The 12418-nt window shown below is 40.8% G+C and overlaps 1 pseudogene; it reads left to right on the plus strand.

The window, feature by feature from the left end:
* Nucleotides 1-12418, plus strand: part of LOC129391727 (elongator complex protein 1-like) — a 542951-nt pseudogene that overhangs the window by 316932 nt on the left and 213601 nt on the right.

Consider the following 12418-nt stretch of genomic DNA (forward strand, 5'->3'; position numbering starts at 1 on the left):
CAGTTGTTCTCTAGGCAAGTTCATCACTGTTGGCTGGGGCAGGAAGGAGACGCAGTTCCATGGATCAGAAGGCAGGCAAGCCCCCTTTCAGCTGCAAATGGTAAGGTTGGTCTGATGGATAAAGAACCTTCTTTGGAACAAATAGAAGTTCTGCTACACACCAGGAGCTCTTAGGTGTCCAGGTGTTACCAAAAGTGGGGTCCGGCTGCTCGCCGCTGTAAAGCCAGTAAAGAGGCAAGGTTGGTGGAAAGGAAAGTTTGCTTTATTCCGCTGGATGCCAGCAACAGGGGGTTGGGAGGGTTGGGGGCAGATTTTTGTGCAAAGGCCGACTCCCCTCCCTGACAACCAGTGGGCAAGAGCTTTTATAGGCCGAGGGAGGGGACTACATGCAGAAACAGTACAGGCAGCTCTGACAGTCATCTTGAAATTGGTCATGTGGTGGTGTGACCAGCATCATCTTGATTATTAAGTACAGTTAGTCTTTACTTCCAGGGTCGGTTTGTTCCCATTTCTTTGAGGCCAATTCTCGGATTTGTGGCAGCTTATGTCATGGCCACAGTCTGGTCATCATGTAGTTAGCTTTTTCCACCCGGTGGGGGTTTCAGTATCTATAAGACAGTTCAAAGGATATGGCTCAGAATATTATCTATAGCCCCTGAGGAGGAGCTAAAAAGGTCCTTGACTGTGCTTAATGACTAAACTATTATTATGTAGTCATGTTGGACTGTTCTCCTTTGTTGCTGCATTTTCTCACTTCTCTGATTAAACTTACTGTTTGGCTAAAGGTTTTCTGCAGACAAAAGGCAGGCTGAGGACATGGGGTGTGGGGGAGGACCTTAGGGTCCTGCTCTGTTTCACAGGTAGAGTGTGTTAATTGACAGATCTCTTCTGCTCTAGTAAAAGTGAAGCTGTTTAGAGACCTTAGGGAATGAGTCATCCTAGAAAGATCCTTTTATCCTTTCTGTTGCCAAGTTGTTTTGTTATTCTTTTTTTCACATAGAGAATAATTATCACAAATATTCATTTAAAACAATAAGTCATCACAGACAGAAATGAAACACTCTGTATCCCTTCCTGATACCCTTCCCCTTCCTCCCCAGAAGGAGCTGCTGCCCTGCATTCACTGTTGATCATTCACATGCATGTTTTTCTACTTTTCCTACATATGTATATATTAGTCTTTTTTTTTTCTGATTTCCCTTCCTGGATGAAACCTAGGATAAATGAAATCATTTACTGCCTGCCGTTACATTTTCCATCCTTACTTTATTTCTGGCTACATCCCGTGTAACTCATATTGTCTCCTAACCCTTCACTAGAGGAAGTTTGTGTATACCACAGGGCGATTTCATTGAGAATAAATCTTGTTAGGCTGCTGTGTATTCCCTACTCTGCAGCTTGTGGCACCAGCACCATTCCGACTTAGCCTATCACTGGAATGTGATGGTGGATGCTCAGGTGGTCATTTGTCCCCAACCGCACAGAATTGGCTTCTGTCTTCAAGACTTTCGGGATGGAGGTGCAAGTGGCACTGGAAACCTTTGTTCTTTCTGTGCTTCAGAATGCAGAGCTTGTCCGTGTTTTCATCACTGCTGCTGGCTTTATCTCCTCTGGCTCTTCCCTGCCCACCTTCCTCTCATCTTCTTAACTCTTCTGTGCAGCATTGTGAAGTTTACTCAGTGAATGAAAGTCTACCCGCTTAAATTTGGACAAACATTAATTTCCTTGTATAAGGTTACCTGATAGATTCCTCCGCTCGTTATTTTTCATATCTAGATCTGTAGCTCTTTTTCCCTGTTGCTATGCTTGGAGCCACTTTTTAATGCCCAGAGAAAGATTTTGTTTTGCTTTGTTAAGTTCTTTTCTCTTGATTTCTGGGTCTAAGGGCCCTTCTGGAAGGGTTCCTGAGGATTCTGTGAAACTCGATTTCTAGATAGCTTAAACCTTATATAAAAGATTTAACTTTAATAGCGTGAGGCTTGTTTGGTTGTGGGCCATTTAAGGCCCCCAGTACCATTTGTGTTTTTTCCTCTCTTTAGCACGAGTCTGCTTTGCCCTGCGATGACCATAGACCACAAGTTACCTGGTGGTGATGGACAGTTTTTTGCTATGAGTGTTGTTCGCATAGAGACAGGTATGGAAATATTTTTTTCTTCAATTTGCTTTGAGGGTTTTCTTTCATTACACCCATGAGGTAACGATGTGCTGGTTTCGGTGTTAAATGAATATAGAGCTAAGAATCAGAAGAGTTCTTTGAGGCTATTTGGCCCAGCGTCCTACCTGTTGGATACGAATTTTTAACAAGATTCATCTAATTGGCTTTGTGAAACCATGACAGTTTTTATTAATAAGGAAGGTGTTTGGAAGTTCGGACTTGACAACATTTATCACAAAGCTTTAAGTTTTGCCGTTGTTGTTTTTCTCCCTCTATCTACTACACAGGGGCTCAAAAGGTCAGAGTGTGGAGCCGGGAGTTTGCTTTACAGTCAGCCAGTGAGCCTGTGGCAGGACTGGGACCTGGTCTGGCTTGGAAGTGAGTGGGAGAAGAAACCTTGTAACTTCTTGCCAGAGAATTTCTTAGTACTAGGGTGGGAGTGGTGGTACCTATAGAATGTAGGTGTTAATAAAACACAAAGAGATAATTACTTTTTCTCATTTGGCTGTAAGCCTGTATCTTTCTTTTTTAGTTCCCTGAAGTCTGAATGTGGTTTGAATAGTAGATTCTGAGTTTCACAGACCTCATCATTCCAAGGCCCACACGTTTTGTAGGTTATAGGCAGGGCCTACATGAAGCCACTGTGTAAAACAGAAAGTGGTGCTTAGAAGGAAAGTTGCAGTCTGTGAATTTCTGTGGGGCAGCAGAGCTTTGGTGAAAACTAGGAAAGGGCTTCCTTTCTCTGCACAAACTCCCACACTAAGGGGACCTATTTGCTGAGGAACACGTGAGCTGGATTTGGGCCCGATTCACCTGTTGGCCTACTACCCTTGTGCAGGTCACAACCTGCTTGTGATATATGGCTGTCCTGATTATAGATAGAAGAAATATTTCCTGCCTCAGTAGCATCTGTTACAGGCAAAACCTAGGTCTCTACGTTTTAGACATGTGTTTCCCACCAGTATTTGAGTGGCAATTGGATGACAGAGCAACGGGAGAAATGTATTTGAATTAAAACTAGAGACAAATATAAAAAAGATGGGGCGATCAAGGTGTTTTCAGTAGATTGAGAAGTCTTTAAAAATACCTACCTGAGTTGCTGAAGTCATATAATTGAAGGAGAAATAGTTCATGGTTTTATAGGACATTATCCTGGGAATGGTTTAAATAATCTATTGGTTCTTTTAAAAAGTCACCCAAGTGCAGTCTAAATCTGTGAGTCTTTGTGGGCAAATAGAGCCCTTGTGCAAATCAGGAAAAGGCAGTATGTCCTCTGGGCAGATACAGTCCCACACGAGGGTGACTGCTTGCCAGGAAACATGGGATTTAAAACTTCCTTGGATGGAGGCTTTTTGTTTTTGCTGAAAGAATTGTTTCTCTGAATTTCATCTTGTTCTTAGCCAGCTGGATGAGCTTTTGGATGCTCTAACACTCTGGGTTTGCTTTAAGGCCCCCAGGCAGTTTGATTGCATCTACGCAAGATAAACCCAATCAGCAGGATGTTGTGTTGTTTGAGAAAAATGGACTTCTCCATGGACATTTTCCACTTCCTTTCCTCAAAGATGAGGTTAAGGTAGGTGCCTGAGTTGTTTTACCATCACATTTAGAGGACTTTCCACAGCTATAGAGAAGATTTGTATTTGATATGGGTATGTAAATAGAAGCCCCAGAGTAGACAGTAAGAAAAATAGTGGCTTCCTATGACTGAATTTTTTTTCACAGACCAAATTGTTTTTCTTAAGGAGATTTTGCAGAGAAGAAATAGCATTCCTTCCTCACCCTAGATAAAACACAGAAAGGAAATAAAATGTCAGTTTTTATTGTTCATTTTGACAAAAGCATAATTCTTCCAGTGATAAAGATACTTGTCATTTCTAACATTTAAACCTTAAGGAGGTTGTGTACCATTTGGATCTTTGCTGGAGCGGAAACAAATCATGGTAATTTTTAATTGTTTAAAAATTTAAATATATTAAATGTTGAGAGAAGAGTTTAATGAATTCCCATGTACCTATTACTTACTTTCAACAGATATATACCAGCATTTTGCAAAATTATTTTCATTTATTCTTCACTCTCTAGCCTACACACACACACACACACACACACACACACACACACACACACACACACACACTTTGTAAAAATTTCCTAGGGTTTTAATTTTTAAAATCATATTTTGAAAATTCATTTCTCTAACAGTTGAGAACATTTTTCTTTATATAAGCACAATTCCATTATCACACCTTACAAACTTGGTAATAATTCCTTAATATTACCTAATACCTCGTCCATATTCAAATTTCCCTGATTGTCTAAAAATGTCACCTTCACTTTGGTTAAGTATTTAAACATAATGCATTTTTTTGAAGTCCTCTACATATGATGACAGAGATTTGTTTGATAACTCCATAGGTTAGTAATTTACAGCTAGGGATCAACTCAAGTGTGGGATTATTTGACTTGTGAGAGCGGGGAATTTAGCTATCATAAAGATTTTGAGGTAAATACGTAAAGGCCAGTGACAGGTCTTTTTTCCCTACTAGGTTAATGACCTTCTCTGGAATGCAGATTCCACTGTGCTTGCAGTTTGGCTGGAAGACCTTCAGAGGGAAGAAAATACCACTCTAACAACCTATGGTAAGACAGCTCTCGTATCTCAGCCTTCTGCCCCATCAAATGTAATTGAGAGTAGTAGGCCGTGGAGTTTCCTTTATCCCTTTCACTTAGTCCTGTAATGGAATCAAAGATAACTGAGGGGGGTAGGTAGAGATGAGGGAGTGGTTAGCTTTTGACGGGAGGGATTTCAGTTATGTATCAGGCAGGGTCTCTAGAGAAATAGAATCAGGGTAAGCTGGCTGGTTGGAAATTCAGTGAAGAGTTGATGTTGCAATCTTGAGTCCAAAATTTGTGGGACAGACCCACAGTCTGGAAACTCGGACAAGATTCTGTGTTACAGTCTTGAGACAAAATTCCTTTTTCTCTGGGAAGCCTTAGTTTTAGCTCTCAAGGCTCTATAAACTCTTTGGATGAGATCTATCCACATTATGGAGGATAGTCTGCTGTACTTAAAGTCAGCTGATTATAAAGGTTAATCACATCTGCAGAATACCTTCCCGGCAACATCTAGACTGGTGTTTGACCAAACAACTAGACACCATAGCCTAGCCAAGTTGACATGTAAATTAACCATCACAAGTCATCAGTGCTTTCTCTTCATGGATGGTACCAGTGTAGCAAATCAAAATGCTAGCCAAAGGAATACTGTGGAAGTGAAAGAGAAATGAGATTAGATATAAGTAAGGATTTTCTATAGCTTTTAAATGGTAAATCAAATTGTAAATATGTATTTTTCATTGTATATGTAATATGTGAAAGCATTAGAAAATAAAGATGGGAAGAAGAAAAGTTCTTCCATAATTCCGTCACTCAGTAATAATCACTATTTAAATTTTCTTGTCTTCCAGATTTTATGTATACATCTCACTATAGCTGTGATCTCATTTTTGTGAAATATGTAGGTATGATACCTGCAGTTTTGTAATTTGCTTTTACAGTGTGCCACAAACTATTTCCATTTCAGATATCTATCTGTATCATTTTAACTTGCTGTATAGTCATTTATCCTACAGTTTATTAAATCTTATGTTGTTAGACATTTAAAGTTTTGTAATTTTTCACTGTCATCAATACGGCACTGAACATTATTTTCATAAATCTTTTCATTTGCTTGATTATTTTCTGAGTGGCTTTCAAACGTTTTAATCAATAGAACTAACTGAAATGCTGTTAAGAAGCTCATTCATTCATTCAACACAATAGTTCTCAACCCTGGCTGCACCTTTAGAGAAAAAAAATGCTATCCATGTCTTATCTCATAGTTGCTCTCAGTGCGTTATAATGGGGACTATATATCAGTATTAATTTTTTTAAAAAACGCTTCCAGGTGATTTTTTTTGTAAACACTGACATTTATTTATTTATAATTTTATTTATTTATTTATTTTTGGCTGCGTTGGGTCTTCGTTGCTGCACGCGGACTGTCTCTAATTGCGGCGAGCAAGGGCTACTCTTCGTTGTGGTGCGCGGGCTTCTCATTGAGGTGGCTTCTCTTGTGGAGCACGGGCTCTAGGTGCACGGGCTTCAGTAGTTGTGGCTCCCAGGCTCTAGAGCACAGGCTCAGTAGTTGTGGCGCACAGGCTTAGTTGCTCCATGGCGTGTGGGATCTTCCCAGACCAGGGCCCGAACCCATGTCCCCTGAAGTGGCAGGCAGATGCTTAACCACTGTGCCACCAGGGAAGTCTCCAGGTGATTTTTTAACGTGTAGCCAGAGTTGAGAACCACTGACTAACCAGGTGTTAATGGCTGGCCCTGTGATATGCTCAGGATGAAAGTGTTGCTGCAAGAACAGCCACAACATCTGTCCTCACAGAGCATGAGCATGTAGTCTGACTTAACCCAAAGCTAGGTCAAAGTATTGTAGTAGCCTTGTTCTAGAACTAGGTTGGATTTGCCGTTATTGCTGAGTTAAGAATTAGCGATCAGGGAGATGTTTAAAGAAAATAAATTCCTTAATATAATTAAAATCTTCATTTATGTGTGTCACCTGTTTAACAAAGGTTGGCTTTGACATGCTTAGGTCTTTTTTTTCCAGCTTTATTGAGATATATTTGACATGTAACATGTACATTCAGGAGGTACAATGTGATGATTTGATACATGCATTTTATTGAGATATAGTTGACATGTAACGTGTACATTCAGGAGGTACAATGTGATGATTTGATACATGCATATACTGTGAAATGTTGATTATCACAGTAAGGTTGATTCACTCATCCTTCACTTCACATAATTACCATTTTTGTTGTTATGGTGAGAACTTTCTTTTGGTTGTGTTGGGTCTTTTTTGTTGCGTGCGGGCTTTCTCTAGTTGCAGCGAGTGGGGGCTATTCTTTCTTGCCGTTCGCGGGCTTCTCATTGCAGTGGCATCTCTTGTTGCGGAGCATGGGCTCTAGGCACGTGGGCTTTGGTAGTTGTGGCACTCGGGCTCAGTAGTTCTGGCTTTGGGGCTCTAGAGCACAGGCTCAGTAGTTGTGGCTCATGGGCTTAGTTGCTGTGCGGCATGTGGGATCTTCCCGGACCAGGGCTCGAACCCATGTCCCCTGCATTGGCAGGCAGATTCTTAACCCTTGCACCACCAGGGAAGCCCGGTGAGAACATTTTTTTTTTTTTTTGCAGTACGCGGGCCTCTCAGTGTTGTGGCCTCTCCCGTTGCGGAACACAGGCTCCGGAGGTGCAGGCTCAGCGGCCATGGCTCCGTGGCATGTGGGATCTTCCAGGATCGGGACACGAACCCGTGTCCCCTGCATCGGCAGGTGGACTCTCAACCCCTGCGCCACCAGGGAAGCCCAGTGAGAACATTTTAAATCTACTCTCATAGCAACGTTCAAGTATACAATACAGTATTGTTAACTGTAGTCACCATGTTATACATTAGATCTCTGGAACTTGTAACTGAAGGTTTGTACTCTTTGACCAACTTCTTTCTGTTTCCTGCACTCTACAGGTTTTGGTCTTGTTCTTTTAACGGTAATTGTATGCTGATCTCCCTTGGGCATAACTGCATGCAAAACACCTGGAAGAAAATATTAAGCATCTTAAGCATAATACAACATAGTGATGCTAGTCTAGTGCTCTTGGATTGGGTGTTTTAATACTTTTAATATGATTGCCAAGTTTTCTTCTTTGTAAGTCTTTATGAAAAAAACAACTCACTACAGCACTGTCCTATGGTAGGAGCCTTCCATCATCATGATCATAAAGTTTGAAGGTAGAGGCAGAAATGAACACGTGTGCTTCTGACCTTATTGATGCTTAATATTTTGTCCTCATGAATAACTATACTTTAACAATTATTGTTAATATTATTCTCTTAATGAAGAGGCTGTGCAGAAAGGGTCATTTGAAAAACAAAAGGGTGTCCTCATCCCTCTCTAGCAAGTGGTATGTAGTCTGGTCCTCTGCCCCCTGCCTCTGATGGCCTTCTTTTCATTTTCCCCTGCAGTTCAGCTCTGACTTTTAACGGTAATTGTATGCTGATCTCCCTTGGGCATAACTGCATGCAAAACACCTGGAAGAAAATATTAAGCATCTTAAGCATAATACAACATAGTGATGCTAGTCTAGTGCTCTTGGATTGGGTGTTTTAATACTTTTAATGTGATTGCCAAGTTTTCTTCTTTCTAAGTCTTTGTGAAAAAAACAACTCACTAAAGCACTGTCCTATGGTAGGAGCCTTCCATCATCATGATCATAAAGTTTGAAGGTAGAGGCAGAAATGAACACGTGTGCTTCTGACCTTATTGATGCTTAATATTTTGTCCTCATGAATAACTATACTTTAACAATTATTGTTAATATTATTCTCTTAATGAAGAGGCTGTGCAGAAAGGGTCATTTGAAAAACAAAAGGGTGTCCTCATCCCTCTCTAGCAAGTGGTATGTAGTCTGGTCCTCTGCCCCCTGCCTCTGATGGCCTTCTTTTCATTTTCCCCTGCAGTTCAGCTCTGGATTGTTGGAAGGTATCACTGGTATCTCAAGCAAAGCCTGCCCTTTGGCACCTGTGGGAAGAGCAAGATTGTATCCCTGATGTGGGACCCGGTGACCCCATACCGGCTGCATGTTCTCTGTCAAGGCTGGCATTACCTCTGCTATGACCGGCACTGGACGACTGACCGGAGCTCAGGAGATAATTGAAGTGAAATGGCAAATGTGGCTGTTGTTGATGGAAGTAAGGAGCTGAAAAGTGTGTCCATGGGCCTGCAAGGGGCCTGAGGCAGGAGCCTGCAGATGTGGTAGTTTGACTTAGACAGTGCAGGATTTTTATTTGATTGATTATTCTGGTTGTTTGGTTTGTTTTTACTTGTTTGGGTTTCGATTGGATGGGAACACCCCTAGGTGAGGCATGTCCTCCCCTGAGGACCCATAGTCTCTCCTCTCCCCCCGCATCCCTCAACTCCCTTATCTACTACAACCATGGCCTTTATATATTTACTTGTCTGGGCTTTGAAGACATTGACATTTCTGACCCTGGGTAGAGAGGAAGACAACAGTAGGCTTGTGGCATTGGTGTGTCAGCCTTGTCTTTGTGCCCTGACATAGCGTTACGTTGACTCTCACACCACTCCATTGTGTTGCTTTGTTTTTCGATATAATGCTTGCTAATTATGTACCTTTCCAGTATCTTCAGTTCAAGTCACAGACATCTGCCTAGTACTTGTATTGGATTGGTGTTTTTTAATTAGGTTGAGGGTTTTTGTTTAGTGAGGGGAAAGAAACTAGGGAAAGTCAGTCTTTCCTGAATAGACAGTTTATTTATTGCTGATGACATAAAGGATTGTAAGATTGTAAGATCTAAGATTGTAATGTGAGTTGGTGTACTAATTTATGTTCTATGTAGTGATCATAATACTGATTTTACAATCATATGTTCTGTATAGAGGACTTAAGCACATATGCCTTATAACCAGATCCATGTACAGGGAAGTGCTTTAAGGATTTTGGTTTACCATTATTAGTTAGTGGTACTGTGCTGTTCAGATGCCTTGTTTTACAAATTGAACATTCATGTGTCTAATCCTCTTTCTGTCTCGCATGCAGACAGGGGATTGGTGACAGTCTTCCGGCAGAGTGTGGTTCCACCTCCCATGTGCACCTACAGACTGCTGCTCCCACACCCTGTAAATCAAATCATGTTCTCCACACACCCTAAAAAGAGTAACGACCTCACTGTCCTAAATGCCAGTAACCAGAGTTTTGTTTATAAATGTGGTATGTTCAAAAACTGTTATCAGGTTGTTCTGAATCAAATCTATCCTACACAAAAGCAAATTATAGTTTGGTGTTGCGTTAAATCTAGGGCTTTGAAAAATTTTGCAGTTTATAATTAATATCATTATTACTGTGATGTTTAATTGACCTGTAGGGTTTTTTTGTGTGTTTGTGGGGGGAGGTTCAATCCTACTCTGGCTAATAAGAACAATTCTTTTTGCTTTGTTGAACTTGAAGGGTTAGTTATTTAAGAATAATTCTGAATCCTAGGAAGAACGTAGTATCTCATTACATCCTTAACATGTTTTACAGTTTTCATTGCCATTGCACATATTTTCAGTTGATCTCACAGCTTTCCTAGGAGCTGTGTCAGAGGTGGAGATTTTCTGTTTTATAGATGAGGGAACAGAATGCCAGAGGGTTTGCAGTCTGCTTGAGCAAGAAAGGGCAAGGACCTCTACTTAGGTGTTTTAGCGTCTAATCTAGTTGTCCTTCCACAGTCCCGTTGTTCTCAGTTTCTAGTTGCTTTCCTGATGTACTTGAAGAACCTGTAATTTGTGAATTTTATGGTTGTGTCATAAGTTATACTGGCACATGGCAGTGGTAGTCTTGTTTTCAAATACGTTTTGAATTCTCAGCATGAAAGGTAGGCAGAAATTTAAGAAACAGGTTCAGATGTGGTTATTTTCTATATTTCTTGATTTGTAAAGTGGATTACCTTCTAGAACCCATTAAATGCAGGACCCCATATCCGTAGTATCAGGAAGAATGTTTGTACTTTACCATGATAGTATTTGCATTTTTTTTCCCTAGGTGATAGTCCAAGTGTAGACTCTACAGTGAAACTGGGAGATGTGGGTGGAAATGAATTTAACATTTCTCTTAGAACACCTCATCTGGACAAGAGATTCACCTAGGTTGTTCTTAGTTGCCTTGGAACTCTGGGCACAGAAGCAGCCAGCATTTAGTCCTAAATTCAGCCAACTATTATTATCTTATCCTGTGCCTGTTGTTCAGTGGAACAAGAAGTAGATACAACACCTGGGCCCTGGTTTTTCAGCCTGGTTGGGGAAGTCAGTTACCTATATATCTGAATATCATATATGCTGATGGGTGGCAATGGAGCATAAGTCTTAAGCTGACTTAGAACCCATTCCCCCAACATCCCTGGGGCGATTTTCAACAGGGAAAATCCCATGGGAAAGATGGAGATGCAGATGATAGAGCAGAGTGCATTTGCTTACACAGATGAGGATACGTACATTGTTAATGTGCAGCTAACCTAATGCAGTCTCTAGTTTGTCTCATCCTATGGTGCAGAACTTTTGGTTGCTGTATTTTGAGGCTCTCAGGTTGGAAATCAGAATGCATTTTCCTATTGAAACGATACTATGAAGAGTTGGACATAATTGAATACCTCAGGTACATTATAGGCATCGTAAAATGACCCAGAAGCTAAATTATTAATTATAAGTCCATTTCTGTGAGAATCCAGAATTTGATTCTGTGCTGTTTAATGAGCCCATGTTCTCTTTTTTTTTTACAATGGTGTGTTAGTTTCCGCTTTATAACAAAGTGAATTAGTTATACATATACATATATCCCCATGTCTCTTCGCTCTTGCGTCTCCCTCCCTCCCACCCTCCCTATCCCACCCATCTAGGTGGTCACAAAGCAACGAGCTGATCTCTCTGTGCCATGAGGCTGCTTCCCACTAGCTACTGATTTTACATTTGGTACTGTATATATGTGCATGCCACTCTCTCACTTTGTCCCAGCTTACCATTCCACCTCCCTCTGTACTCAAGTCGATTCACTAGTAGATCTGCGTCTTTATTCCCGTCCTGCCCCTAGGTTCTTCATGACCATTTTTTTTAGATTCCATATATATATATATGTTAGTATACGGTATTTGTTTTTCTCTTTCTGACTTACTTCACTCTGTATGACAGACTCCAGGTCCATCCACCTCACTACGTATAACACAATTTCGTTTCTTTTAATGGCTGAGTAATATTCCATTGTATATATGTGTCACATCTTCTCTATCCATTCATCTTTTGATGGACACTTAGGTTGCTTCCATATCCTGGCTATTGTAAATAGACCTCCAATGAACGTTTTGGTACATGACTCTTTTTGAATTATGGTTTTCTCAGGGTATATGCCCAGTAGTGGGATTGCAGGGTTGTATGGTAGTTCTATTTTTAGATTTTGAAAGGAGCTACATACTGTTCTCCATAGTGGCTGCATCAATTTACATTGCCACCAACAGTGCCAGAGGGGTCCATTTTCTCCACACCCTCTCCAGCATTTATTGTTTGTAGATTTTTTGATGATGGCCATTCTGACTGGTGTGAGGCAATACCTCATTGTGGCTTTGATTTGCATTTCTCTAATGATTAATGATGTTGAGCATTCTTTCATGTG

The sequence above is a fragment of the Physeter macrocephalus genome, chromosome 21 (genome assembly GCF_002837175.3).
Source record: "Physeter macrocephalus isolate SW-GA chromosome 21, ASM283717v5, whole genome shotgun sequence".
Taxonomy (NCBI): domain Eukaryota; kingdom Metazoa; phylum Chordata; class Mammalia; order Artiodactyla; family Physeteridae; genus Physeter; species Physeter macrocephalus.